The sequence below is a fragment of the Silurus meridionalis genome, chromosome 27 (assembly GCF_014805685.1).
Source record: "Silurus meridionalis isolate SWU-2019-XX chromosome 27, ASM1480568v1, whole genome shotgun sequence".
Classification (NCBI taxonomy): domain Eukaryota; kingdom Metazoa; phylum Chordata; class Actinopteri; order Siluriformes; family Siluridae; genus Silurus; species Silurus meridionalis.
Window position 1 is genome coordinate 18,111,789 of NC_060910.1, and position 15,047 is coordinate 18,126,835.

A 15,047-nucleotide genomic window follows, 5' to 3' on the forward strand; every position below is an offset into this window, starting at 1 on the left:
TCACATTGGCACTTTTAATAAGAGCCACGGTTTCTGAACATATGAGACACACTGGTTTAGTGCTCCCAGTAGGAAGTATGAACATAAATGAGTCTGTCCATTCCAGATTAAATACTACATTATCGCTGTACATTCTTTTTTTGCAGAGCGCCATTTGTTCCTTTGTTTTCCCTTCCTTTCTCTGTCTCACACGTCCGTTTCTCTCCCTTTGTTTCCTACATATATCGCTATCTTTCTTTTTCTTTCTACCGCCGTCTTTTCATGTGTAACCTGCCTCTAACTCTTATCTGTCTGCACTGTAGAGTCGCAATGTTTACCGCCTGAAATGCACATACTTGATTGGCTGAGTGGTATCACGCGGGATGTCTTCACTCTCATGCAATTGGTCTGTGCGTTTCCTTATCCACTAAATCACTACCGTAAAGACTACAAAAGCTGCGCCAGTGAAAAAAGAAGCGCACCGTCAGGTTTTAAATCATAACTGTTTTGGCTGTAGGTTCGGGTCCGTATGGGATGGCTTCTGGCTCCGGACCCGGACCGCGGCCCACCTGTTGGTGACCTGTGAGAGGGTCTTATTGACATTTTGGCTTTGGCTTCACTATGTCCACAGAATGTCAAAAGTCTTCAAACAGGAGGTTTAATTATATTTTAAGGATTATTTTTTATATTTTTTTCTGGGTTGTCAAGACAATTCATGAGTCTGGCTTTCAGATCTGAGACACAGGTATCAGAAACAAAATGCAACGTTTTTGTTTTTCCATAGTAAAATACTACATTTATGATGGGTTGTTAGACTAAGTTTGAAGCTTTGTTTGCTGCTTCCCAACATTTGAACTATTATATAACATAAAAATGCAAAAATCATGATCAGGAATATAATTATCTAATAAAAAAAAAATATTGAGATGTTTAATAGTTTAAAGCAAGTAAGACATAATTAATAAACAATAAAAATGTAAATTTTACATTCAGTCCTCTGTACTAAATTTGACACTGAATTAATGAACACTTATTTATGAAAATATGACTGAAATACATGACCTAATGTGTGTTAATAGTGTATCATATTCATGTTTGAATAAAAAAAGGTCATTTTGCACACAAACTATTTATTTGTTTACCAGTATACCATTTCAATAAAATGTTTATCAACCAAAAAGGTTTGCAAAGCTTTTGATGAGATAAAAAAAAATAGAATTTAGCAGAAGTGCTGAGTAAGAAATAGTTTTTCCAGTTTTTCCGATAACCTGGCATGCCAAGAAAAAGAAAAAAAGGCAAATAAAAGGGTCAACTTCATTCTCTAAATCCAATGAAGGTTATGAGTTTCAATGTGTAGGATCTTTATGATGTTACTAATGAAAACCAATGCCGTGTGTGGATTGTATTTACATTTTCAGACAAATGTTAGTTTTTAGATGAAGCCTAATCTTCCAAACTGCTCATTATTTTTATTTATTTAGTTATTTATTTGAATAAATGACAGACAAGTAAAACTCAAAGGTTCAAAGTAAAGCATGTAATTGGAGCTTACCTTTGAAGATGCATTTTATTACATTACACCCAAATTGATTAAAAGAAATGAAAGCATAAAAAGCATTATAAGAAAGCCACACCCCAAATAAATTATTTAATTTTGCCTAATGGGTTCTACCATAGATTTGTATAGAAAACATTATTATTCATAAATTCATAAATGATCAAACAAATCAAAAAATGATTTAAAAAGCATAAAACAAATCCCCTTTCTTCTAAAATGTACCCTTTTCACGTTATTAAACAAGAAGTTACATGCTTAATATGCAAGCATTTTACTGTGTTATTGACAAATCATTATTTGATAGCAGAATATATAACATGTGGATCCACCATTTCACTCTGTCTCCTTGCCCTTTTGGTTTTCTTATTAGAGAATTGTAGTGCAGCGTAATTCACTGAATCAGACATTTCATCCTGTAAAGAAACAGAAGATACTGAGGCCTGCAATGTCAACATTAACTACAATGTGTATTTAAAGCTTCTCTATACACCAATCAGGCATATCATTATAACATTATAAGCAGTGAAGTGAATAACACTGATTATCTCTTCATCATGGAAACTGTTAGTTGTGGATGTATTAGGCAGTAAGTGAACATTTTGTCCTCAAAGTTGATGTGTTAGAAGCAGAATATAAAGCATGTAGTAAAAATGTTATGCCTGAACAATGGTCATAAAGCTAAGCCTAGTCGGTGTACATACAATGTCCTTCAACGAGAAAATAATTTTAATTGCAAATCCAATACTACATCATAGTACAGCTTAAAGCCGTGAATGTTCTTTAATCACATTTTACAACTGGTGAAAATCGTGTGTTTTGTTTAAATGTGTGTTCTCAGATTTACCTTATCTTTCCTAGTACTTTCACCTAAAGAGAAAACACATGATAAATGTAAATGTTTTAACGTTTTACTATGATATAATTAATTTTACAGTTAAAAAAAACTAAGATGTTCTAACATTTCTACCATTCAACTTTACCTTTGAGCATTTTTCTGTGTTTCAGTATGTTGAAAATCAGGACACAGAGAAGAATTACTATCAGTGGGGCAAGTGTCATGGTCAGAATGAAGAACAGACCAGAAAAGACTAAAAATTCGCAAAGAGGAAAAATTGGTTAAAAAAAACAATAACCATAAATATTTACAGACATGTAAACATTATATTTATAGAAATACTGCACAAGCTTTTAGCCGAATTTAGACAAACCTTTTGCTCTGTTCATATCATTGGAAAGGGTTTTATTACTTTCTGCAAAAAGGAAAACATTCATTTTACAACCATAGTCATTTCAATTAACATTACTCACTTTATATAAACGTACCTTCCACACGTAGAGAGGTCGAGTTCCCAAAGATGATTTGATCTAATCTAATAGAGCTGCAGTAGTACAGTCCTGTATCAGAGATGTTCACTGCAGTGATGGTGAGAGACGTGTTCTCACCTGAACAGACATCAGGATGCCATTACTTTCAGTAAAAAAGTAACAGTTTTGTGAAGGAGCTGACGTTCTAATCTGTTTACACCCGAGGAGAAGTGGAACCGAATCATACGTGTGTTTAAACCAGAATATTTTATCTGTATGTTTCAGCTCATGTTTGCACCAAATAGTGACATCATCACCAACTTCTGCCTCTAAAATTGAAGAACACACAGTCTCTGAGAGTAAACCTGAAACACATAATAAATGTTTAATTCAAAACATAAAAATATCTGGCATATCTTTCTAAATAGTCTTTGTAAATAACTTCTTTTTAACCACAGTTTGTAATGAACACTGGATGCTGTGCAGTTTAAATAATGTTACTGTTTGTTTTTTATTACAGAGCACATTAACAGATTGTAATGCAATTAATAACTTTGCTGTCAAGTTTTATCATGCATGTAGTATATTCATACAAAATTCATGGCTAAGTGGTCATATTTGTTTCATGAATAAAACGATTAATAAGGTTAAGACTTACCAATGACGCAGAGAAACGTTGTAAAATGAAGCATTGCAGTATTAGATGAGAGAGGAAGAGGAAACTGTCTGGCAGGCAAATCGAGTGATGATTTATATATGTGGGGGGTGTGGTAAGTATATATTATACAGCAACATTTTGTTCACCTAAACTCAAAATTCCATTATTGTTTCACTAGCTGTAGCACCAATACTTTAAAGTTGTTAATCCAGAGCAACTAATTTATTTAGTTCAAACAGTAACAAATTTCTATTTATTTTAAGAACGATGAAGCAAAGTTTCATTTTCATAAAGACTAGCTGAGAGGCACTGACGCTTTTCAGCAAATTCCCCGGTGTTGCACAAACTCTTTGTGTTGATTTCTGTGCAGCTGGACTGGTAAGGGGAAAAATGATTATTGCTAAAAACTGCCAGTTGGCTTGAATTTGTAAATTTGTGGTGATTCGTGTATATTCTTCCAGTTACTATTATTGTGCAAGGATGATTGTCTGCCATAGCATATATTTATAATGTAAAAAACATGCTTTTACATTATAAATATATAATCTGTAATCTGATCTCAGATCTCATATTTATTTAAAATTACACACTGCCAGGTTTCTCAATGCTAATTAGAATTAGAAAATCTAAAGAGAATTGTGAATAAGCAAACTAAATACCAATTTTGACTTTTGTATAAAAAAACAATCTAAATTGCAATAATGGGGAATTTGTGTAATTTACATATATAATATATATAATATATCTGTTACAGCTGATACTAAGACTGTTCAATTATAACTGCAAGGAAAACTACCAGATTTAAACATTTGGACTGGCAGTGTAAAGCCTAATGCTTATGTATAATTAAGCAAATGTTTATGACATATAACAGATCACTTACTTTAGGGAGTATTTTTGTAACTGAGCTTTTAGTTTTGTATTCACAATTGATAATTATAATTCATAATTTTTCAACAGCTAAGATCTACAGAGCTGGCAGGTTCATTTGTCATGTAGGCTATTTTTTAATTTAGAAAGGTCATGGTGTTGCAGTGTTGCTCTAAAGCATCTTCTAAACAGTAAATACTGAGATGATCTTGCTGTTTGTAAAACCAAGCAATACCTTGATAATAAAGTGCAAAACTGTGATTTTTTTTTTTTTTTTACATTTGGAGCATTTGGCAGACCCTATCCAGAGCAAATTACATTTTAAATAATTCATACAACTTAGCAGCTATGGGGTTAGGGGCCTTGCTCAGGGCCCCAGGAATGGCACCTTGGTGTGGCTAGGACCTGAACTTATGACCTTCAGTTCCAAAGTTGAATGCCTTAATCACTAAGCTACAACCTCCCCCACTAGCATATATACACGACTCAAGTAATAATTATTGCTTACAAAGAGAGATCACTACATCTCATAACTGAAATGTTGTCATTTGTTTCATACACCTTCAATGAATTAACAGTTTTACCTAGTTATCTAGCTCAATATACTTATTATTATATTATAATTCAATTGGCTTTCACATTTTCACCTTATCAGTTTATCAGGTCAGACTACTCAGGGGTCTGCTGTTTAGGGTAATTTGAGTTAATTTAAATCATTGATAAGTAGCCATTTTTAATGCCAATACACTTGTTACAAGGATCTTAGCCTTTATTTTTGTTTGGCACAAAGTAATGTCCATTTAAAGTGATTACATCTGCTTGTTTGGACCTCATTAAATCGCTGGTTATGATATAAGAAAGTCAATGGAAAATAAGGTTTGTTTGTGTGGTTTCACTGCAGCAAGTGGGGACGGGTGTTTTTTATAGCAGCACAATAAATGTAGCTGAGCATCAGGTTTGCGGTTGGAAAACATTAAAACCACAGTGTACATCTTTCTCTGAAATGGACAGATGCAGCTTTTGTTTGAACAAAAGTTTGTGTTTGGTTGGAGGGTCTGTTTGAATATTTTTAGATCTGTTTCTCATCCTGAAAAACAAAATAATTATTTATGGTCCAGGTGCTCCAAAACAACCCCAAACTTTTAACCTTTCACCTCCATGTGTGACTGTGGGGTGGAGGCAGTCTGGTAACATCTTCTCTCCTGTTCTCCATCTTACACAAGTTTTTGTTATAAAAAATGTCACATATGGACTCATTTGTCTACAAAATTTTCTTTAAGTCACTCATTATCCGATTGTTCTGTATTTTTGCTTTTACTGAATTTTTTCAAAGAAACAAAAAGGGACATGCATGTTTCTCTCAAACCCTCACCCCATCCCCCCGTTGATAGATGAAATCTGCCACAGCTATCTGCACTCCTGGCTTGTATACCACACTGAACTTAAAAGATTTTGAAGATACCCTTTGAAGTCTGTAAAACGAAAGGGCACAAGATATGCTATAGTCCACTTGCCAAAACACTCATATCATTGGATTTGTCGTGTGTCTTTCATGTCTCAACTCATCTCAGGAAAGCCCTTGTATGTTAAAGGTGTCACTGCTAATTACTATACATAATAATATCATCTAAATAATCAGTATCAATAACATGCCGTGTGCAGGTGAAGGATTCCGTACATGGGTTGCTGGGACAGCCCTGGGGCTCCAAACAATTCAAAAGGAAGGGTCACTGAAAAAGCAAAGCATCGTCAAATATTCAAGCATCAGCTGTGGACACAGGAGACCGGCAAACTGGCAGGTATTATGGCCAGTCGCTCTGTCTTTTTGTGCATTCAGGGTTAGTGTCCACAAGAGAGAGAGAGAGGGAGCGAGGGAGGAGTGGTGAGTTGTGCTAAAATGTGAAGGCAAAGAGATCAAATAAAAAGTAAAATTTGCATGATTACCATTTTGCTTGTCTCTATGAGTTTTCCTCAACACTCTCAAACACTAGGGTTCAACAGTCACAAATATTTCTGTTAAATTTAGTGTCAAATAAAAGTAAGCCATGCCTAAATCAATATGAGACATTAGATATGCATCAAATTTAGACACCGTATTGACTTTTCTAAAGTCATAGGCAGAAAATAAAGTGCTCTTACTCTCATTTATGTTTTTCTTTCGTGCAGCAGCATCCTCCTGCAGACTCATTTTGTTGAGTGCAGTGTGGGGCATGGCTGCAAGGAAGGACTTTGGCCATGGCCAGTGGCAAGCACTCTACTGCAGTCAGTCTTTTCTCTCTTCCTCTGTGAGGCGTTTGGACGTTTGGCAATGGAAGAACTGGAGGCAGGATTGGTGCAACTGCAAACAAGGTATTTCTATTTTCACTGATTGTTTTCACATTTCAGTGTTCACCCACACACATGCACAGAGTCAGAGGTGGAAAGTAATGAATTACATTTATTTTCATGTTGCTGTATTCCAGTATTTTTTTCATGTAATTCTATTTTTTAAAGTAATTTTTTAAATCTTTAATTTTACATTTATTTAAATATGTTTTGTTTGAAGTCTTGTACTTGGCTGACGCTTCGCAGAAGTTCTGACTTAGGTAGGTAGATGCAAAACGCAAGAATGGAGCAGAGAAAATCAAGATGTCAACGGGGAAAGATTGAAAAGGGAGAGAGCGTAAGTCAGGTAATCGCCCAGGTTTTTAAAAAAAGGTGTTTTATGTTCCATGTTTTATGTTATGATTCTGAAGCCCGTATGAAGCTGTTTTAAGTTCATGGCATAACATTTTATTTCTATCAGCTACTCCCCGTTTATCCACTGGAGGTTTTCACAGTATTTCCAAAAATCTTTTTCCATGTAATCGAGCAATAGACATGGAATAGCACCGATCTTTAGAAAATATGGGAATCACCAAACTGGTGAGATATAGCAAAGCCTTGAAAGAGCTTACTCTATAGAATCAGTTAACATTTACATTGTGAGTTTATGAAATAATATGATTATAATATCTCATAGTTATAATATCATTATAATAAATAATTATTAATAATTTGAGTCGGTTCATTTCAATGAATTGGAGAAACTCGTTTATAAAAGCAGCCTGAATGATTCACAAATAGAACTGATTTTCTTTTTAAGTTCAAATCAGTGATTCAGTAATACTGTCAATGTTTTAGCTGTGTGAGATCCTGCAATGTCTGTGTGTGAGAGACCACACAGTGGTGTTACTTACTTTAATGTATACAGTATGCGGAATTTCAGTTAATTTAAATGTTGTTCTTTATCATCTCCTAATGAATGCACTATAATTATTATGCTTATTGATAATAATTGTTGTCACATGTAGCAAAAAGATTTGATAATTGGGGGATGGGGCTTTGGGGCCCAAAGTACAAATTAGCCAGGGGGCTCAGAAACCCTAGCAGCACCCTTGGATGTTGCATTAGATTTCTATTTCCACCTCAGCACAGGAACATGGCTACTCACTGAAGAAGAGAACACTCGTTAATAAAACTCAGTACAAGTGATTCCAACACTGTCTCGCGGCATTTTGTGATATAATGATAAACTTTAATCAATTAATTATTTTTCATGTCAGCACGACTGGTTCCGTCTTCATAGCAACGGAACAGGGCGTGTTTAAAGGGGTCACTGGGTAGCACTTGCCACCCCAAAATATGCTGTGCCCCTTGTGCCCCCAACAGCACAGACTGATCAGATTATAAGATCTGTGGTGCGGAGCAATTCATATCTCACGCTGATATCATACGCTAATTGGCTGTGTAACACCGCTTGAAGTAGAACACACACTACTCACTGTCTGGTTCACTGTCAATTATTTCCCATATATTTAGGATGCTATTGGATAATAGTGCTGTCAGTTTTACTGCTCAAACAGGAGAAGCATGACCCCACAGCTATTTTAATATAATATATAAATATGTTAATGTATGTTAGAAAAACAATTGTGGCGGTCCAACCTCTGACAGCACCTCCTGACACAATCTCACCTACAACTCCACAACTACACTGCTTTACATGTACAGGACAGGAAGAGCTGTATAATGTTATTATCAAAGCTAAATCAACAACATGTCAGTTAGATCCCATTCCTACTAAACTACTGAAGGAAGTGTTATATACAGTTGGTGAGCCTCTTCTTAATATTATTAACTCCTCACTATCTTTAGGTCACGTCCCTAAATCCCTCAAGTTAGCAGTTATTAAGCCTCTCATTAAAAAACCTAATCTGGATCCAAACACGCTATCGAACTACAGACCCATTTCAAATCTCCCATTTATGTCTAACGCAAAAGTAATATAACGCATTACTTTCCATAAAAAGTACAGTTGTGTTCAAAATTATTCAACCCCCACTGAAATTGATTGTTTTGGTCGGTTTGACATTGATTATGATCATTCAGTCATCCTGCTTACAATTAAATCAAAGAGGCACGTGTAGGTCAGACAAATATAACATAACATTTATAATGAAATAACCACAAATGTCTTTTCTGAGCTCACATCATTATCAGTTTTATTCAACCTCCAAGTGACATTCAATCTTAGTACTTAGTACAACATCCTTTTACAGTTATAACAGCTTTTAAACGTGAAGCATAGCTTGACACAAGTGTCTTGCAGCGATCTACGGGTATCTTCGCCCATTCATCATGGGCAAAAGCCTCCAGTTCAGTCACATTCTTAGGCTTGCGCACTGTAACTGCTTTCTTTAAGTCCCACCAGAGGTTCTCAATCGGATTTAAGTCTGGTGACTGCGATGGCCACTTCAAAATGTTCCAGCCTTTAATCTGCAACCATGCTCTAGTGGACTTGGAGGTATGCTTGGGATCATTGTCCTGTTGAAAGGTCCAACGTCTTCCAAGCCTCAGGTTTGTGACGGACTGCATCACATTGTCATCCAATATCTCCTGGTACTGAAGAGAATTCATGGTACCTTGCACACGCTGAAGCTTCCCAGTACCTGCAGAAGCAAAACAGCCCCAAAGCATGATTGACCCCCCGCCATGCTTCACAGTAGGCAAGGTGTTCTTTTCTTCATAGGCCTTGTTCTTCCTCCTCCAAACATAGCGTTGATCCATGGGCCCAAACAGTTCTAATTTTGTTTCATCAGTCCACAGAACACTATCCCAAAACTTCTGTGGTTTGTCCACATGACTTTTGGCATACTGCAGTCGACTCTTCTTATTCTTTGGGGACAGCAAGGGGGTGCGCCTGGGAGTTCTGGCATGGAGGCCTTCATTACGCAGGGTGCGCCGTATTGTCTGAGCAGAAACTTCAGTACCCACATCTGACAAATCTTTTCTCAGTTCCTCAGCAGTCACACGGGGACTTTTCTCCACTCTACGCTTCAGGTAGCGCACAGCAGTCGAAGTCAGCATCTTCTTTCTGCCACGACCAGGTAGCGTTTCAAAAGTGCCCTTTGCCTTGAATTTGCGAATGATGCTTCCTATGGTGTCTCTTGGTATGTTTAACATCTTTGCAATCTTCTTATAGCCATTGCCCTTCCTGTGAAGAGTAATCACCTGTTCTCTTGTCTTCCTGGACCATTCTCTTGACCTCACCATGTTTGTAACCACACCAGTAAATGTCTAGAAGGAGCTGAGTATCACAGTCATTTTAAAGCTGCCTAATTGGTGCTTATTAGGCTTTATTGCTGCTTCCTGATATCCACAGGTGTTTTCAATACCTGATTGAAAACACTTCATTGAACCTCTGTTCTTCAGAGTGGTAGTCTTTAAGGGGTTGAATAATTATGTCAATGAAGAATTCACAAAAGAAACATTTACTACTGTATTACAAAACTAATTGATGTCATTTTAGTTGCATATGGTTCTTTAAGAAGTCCTTGTAGGATTTCATTCTGAATACAATTACAAATGTACACTAAATTCCCTAAAACCATTTACAGCATTGGGGGTTGAATAATTTTGAACACAACTGTAACCAAGTAACGTAATTAGTTATTTTTTTGGGGAGTAACTCAATATTGTAATGAATTACTTTTAAAAGTAACGTTGCCCAACACTGTCAATGGTTAGGGTTATACAGTAATTAATGTGTGTCTCTAATTAACGCAGTCTCCTTCATTAACCGGGAGAATATATTTACATTGACTGGAAGGAACCACATCATAATGAGTGAAATACTTGAACTAAATTGAGTGTAGAAGTGAGTGATGAAACTCACATAAGCAATGCAGCATTTAAAACACACATACAAACACACACACACACACACACACACACACACACAGGAGTCCTCTATATGTTGTATTGAACCGGTGCTTGTGCGCACATAATATATAAGAGCCTCGACTGCCCCCTATTTATCAACCACCGTAATTTCATTTAATCACTCCCAGAAAACAAATCTTATTTGTTAAATGTAAAATATAAATCTATCAAAATTATAAACCTTTATATTCCACAGCACGCATATATGCCTAAATATTATACAATTAAATAATTGTAATAATTTTATGAGAAAAATATATTTTTGTTCCTTGTTGAAAGCATCTAAACAGGAGTCAGGTTGTAAAAAACTGTTTTTACACAGTTCCAATGCAGCAGTTCACATAAAATGTTTGAACGAGATTTTGGTTTTAACTCACAAATCTACAGAGATAAAGAAATTAAGATATTAAAATTCATAAAGAATTATAATTAATATGAAAGAATGACACAGAAAAAAATTGCATATTTAAAAAAGAACAGTACACTTAAAGGCAAGGCAGCAGCTGATTTAAAGTAAAGTACTGTAGTTTAACTGTGCAAATCAAACTCAGCTGTGTTAGTGTAGGTTCAGGGGTTACAAAAAGGTTTACCCACACCTGAACGCAAGCATACAAATTTTATCAACAAAAAATGTCATTTTTTAAATTTTTTAAATTTTTAAATTTATTTTCTATTAAGATTTAGCTAATGTTGAATCAACCTATTTTTGCTCCAATCATAGGAAAGATAACGTAAAAATCAATGCAAAGAGACAAGGCGATCACCTTCCTCAGTGTAATGCAGCTACCTCTATTTGTTGAACCAGTTTACATTGAATGAACGAGACTCTTTTCCCAACTGCCTCTCTGAATAACTAAAGTTGGAACATTGGTGAGGTCACGGGACACGTTTTGCTTATTGTCATTGTAGGCATAAGCATTTTTTTTTCAATTAATACAATGAATTTTTAAGTTATTAAAATTCGTAATTTTTGTTACAAAATTTGAATGATTTATTTTTAACACCGCACCCCCAGCACCACCATTTTTTCTTGTGCTCCGAGACAGGGGGCGCTGCAGCACCCCTACCTCACGGGGTAATGATCAAGATTCACAAGAGGGCTTCAATATTTACAGTTTTTTTGGATTGCTTAAGCACGATTTTCAAAACAGGGCCCGTGTTTTCAAAACACTACACACAATTAGCACAACCACACACCCAATTAGCAAACACTACAGATCCTTGCATAATTAAACACTCTTGTAAAACTATACACTTCTGTGTAAAAACCACACTTTGTTACCATATGAAACACACGTTTCACATTACTATACTCTGTCTGCATGAGTTACACTCTGCTGTGATAAACCTAAAACACTTTTAGCACTTCTACTTCCCTATGATTAGAGTAGACTACTATCAATAAAGTACAAATATAATGTAAATTCACCAAACACTACACAAGACCAATGTTGCAGACTGAAGAAACTCATCTGTTAACACGCCCAAAATGTTGACATGGAGATTCATAATACTGTACCAAAACGTCACTTCACGTATTGTACTGTAAGTTCACTGTGAAAAAAAATAACAAAAAAACTAGACATTGTCTCTTCGCCTAGCTGCATCTGGCCAGAGAATTTCATCAACATCGCAGGCAATGTTGTCATTCGCAAGACACCTTGGAAAGGAACGTCTTGAATGATGAATCCATCCTTGAATTGCTGCTACCTCCATCTGGTCACAGGCCTCCTCCATGGATGGATGAGGGGTACCTCAGCCTGGAGACGGAGATCATATACCTTCCACCGCCATGCCGAGAAAAACTCTTCTATAGGGTTGAGAAATGGAGAGTATGTTGATGTTGCTGAAACCAGTTCTGAACCAGAGCAGAGCAGTGGAAAGACACATTGTCCCAGACAACAATGTATTGCATATGATCGATTTGATTTGCTGCTGTTATGTTGTGCAATCGGTCCAAGAATGTAAGTATAAGTGCTGTGTTGTAAGGGCCCATATGGGCATGGCGGTGGAGGACCCCATTCTGTGTAATGGCTGCACAGAGTGTTATATTACCCCCACGTTGCCCTGGGACATTGACTATAGCCCTGTGGCCAATGATGTTTCTTCCCCTCCTTCGTGTTCTCGACAGGTTGAACCCAGCCTCATCCACATAAATGAACCCATGCTGGATCTCCTCTCCATCCATTTGTAAAACTCTCTGAAGAACAGTGTCATGCAACATTGTGTAGTATACAATAGTTCAGTAATTTCACAGGAAAACAGAAGTGCTGATAGTTCATATAATACAGTACTGTGAGCAGTTACTGAAACCGTGCAGATGTTTTTGATATGATGATATTTTTACAATACCTATTTTCCAGTCGAAATGTTCTTAGATTTGGCTGTATTTGCAGTCCAGCCCCCCTCAGCATCAGGCCGTGGTTGACAACGTGGTCAACCAGTGTTGTGCGGATCTCATTTGTCAGATTCGGTCCTCTTTGAGCACCTACTTGTCTTCCTCTTACTCTTCCTCTTCCTCTACCTCCAGCATGGTCTCCATCTCTTCCTCTTCCTCTGTTGATTCCTCCTCTGTTGACTCCTCATCCTCCCCTTCCTCCTCCTCCTCCTCCTCCTCCTTGTCCCCCTCCTTGTTCTCCTCCTCGTCTTACTCTTTCTCTGACTCCTACCCTTGTGCTTGAAGATCGGTGAACTCACCTGCTGCTTTTTATAGTGCTTATACACCTGATTGGTGTGTCTGTAATTAAGCAAACAAGTGTTTGCACACCTGATGACTGTGTTGAACCAATTGGTTGGACGGTGCAGTAATTTGACAGTCAGTGCTTTGGTATTGCAAGGAAGTGACTTCATGATAGATTTTTGTGTGTAATGTATGTTAAGTGTGTTTAGTGTTTTGCAAATCACACAAGTGCAACAAGTGTGAGGTTTGACATTGTGCTTATAGTTGTGCAAATATGGGCTGATGTTTTGCCTCTTGAGTGTAAGGTTTTGCTAATAGTGTACTACTTTTAATTTTAGTGTGTAAGCAATCCAAAAAAACTGTAAGATGTAAAGAAAATCTGTATAGAATAATTGATCAAAATTCCACCTGATCACTGCGAGCGATTAGTTTGTTCATACAGGAAGTGTCTTGTAGCTGGCACTACAAGCAAAAGCTCTTCCATCAGGTATTAAACAAAATTTTATTTCAGTTAGTGAGTTCAATACTTTTTCCCTGTGTCATTTCACTTTATACAATATAATATTGCTTTAACTTATCAGATTTGGCAACATCTAGCAATCGTACAATAATATCTGCATTTTCAAGTCCTATATTCATGTTGATTTAATAGCTGGTTTTTTTTATTATTATTATTCCACAATGACTGACAGATAAGAAATTGATTTGGTTGCAGAAACATTTACAAGGCCATTTTCAAGATGGACTTTTCAAGAAAATCTGGACATTGTGAGGAAAGGTCGACCAAAACTATTAAAAAGAGTTAAGCTTTTTTGTTGTTGCTGAATTGTGTTTATTGGGTTTACTAACAGTATTCACTCTCACTGTATGAGATTCCTGTCTGTGATGCATCACTGAAGTGTGAAATTAATGACCCCTCCACTTTTCTATTGTAATAATGTCTGGTCAAAAACATGTATACATATTCGTGACCTTTCAATTTGTTTAATCTCATTATTTGACCCATTTCTGCATATTCTTTAGACATTGCACTTAGAATCATACTAAGATTTTGGGTTATTCTTGTGGTGTCCTGCCTTCTACAGCTCCTCTCCTCACTGCTCTTTCCTTAGTTATTTAACCAAGTAAAACATGCAACCCAGCCATTAGTGTTGCACAAGTCAGGTCACTCTTAATGCCGGTCTCAAGCTCGGATAAATGGGGAGGGTTGTGTTAGGAAGGACATCCAGTGTAAAACATGTGCCAAATTAAATATGCAGATCACAAATCAGAAATTGGGCTACTGTTGGGTGAAGGTGGAGAAGGAGAGGAGGAAGACGTCTACAGAGACGGCAGGGAAAGGAGAAGTGTAGGAGAGTGGAGGTTCAGGTTGGTACTTTGAATGTTGGTACTATGACTGGTAAAGGCAGAGAGGGAGCTGATATGATGGAGAGGAGGTTGTTCAACAAGATTTTGGAAGGTGAGAAGATGCCTGAGGAATGGAGAAGGAGTGTGCTGGTACTGATCTTTAAGCATAAGGAAATGTGCAGACCTGCAGTAAATACAGGGAATTAAGTTGATCAGTCACACCATGAAGTTATGGGAAAGAGTAGTGGAAGCCAGGCTGAGAGAAGAGGTGACCATCTGTGAGCAGCAGTATGGTTTCATGCTGAGAAAGAGCACCACAGATGCATTATTTGCTTTGAGAATTTTGATGGAGAAGGTCAGAAGGAGTTGCATTGTGTGTTTGTGGATTTAGAGAAAGCGTACGACAG

General features: G+C 36.7%; 1 pseudogene; it reads right to left on the minus strand.

Annotated features, from left to right (window-relative positions):
• Positions 1–1,760: 1,760 nt before the first annotated feature.
• On the minus strand, positions 1,761–3,611 carry LOC124380975 (annotated as a pseudogene).
• Positions 3,612–15,047: the final 11,436 nt, after the last annotated feature.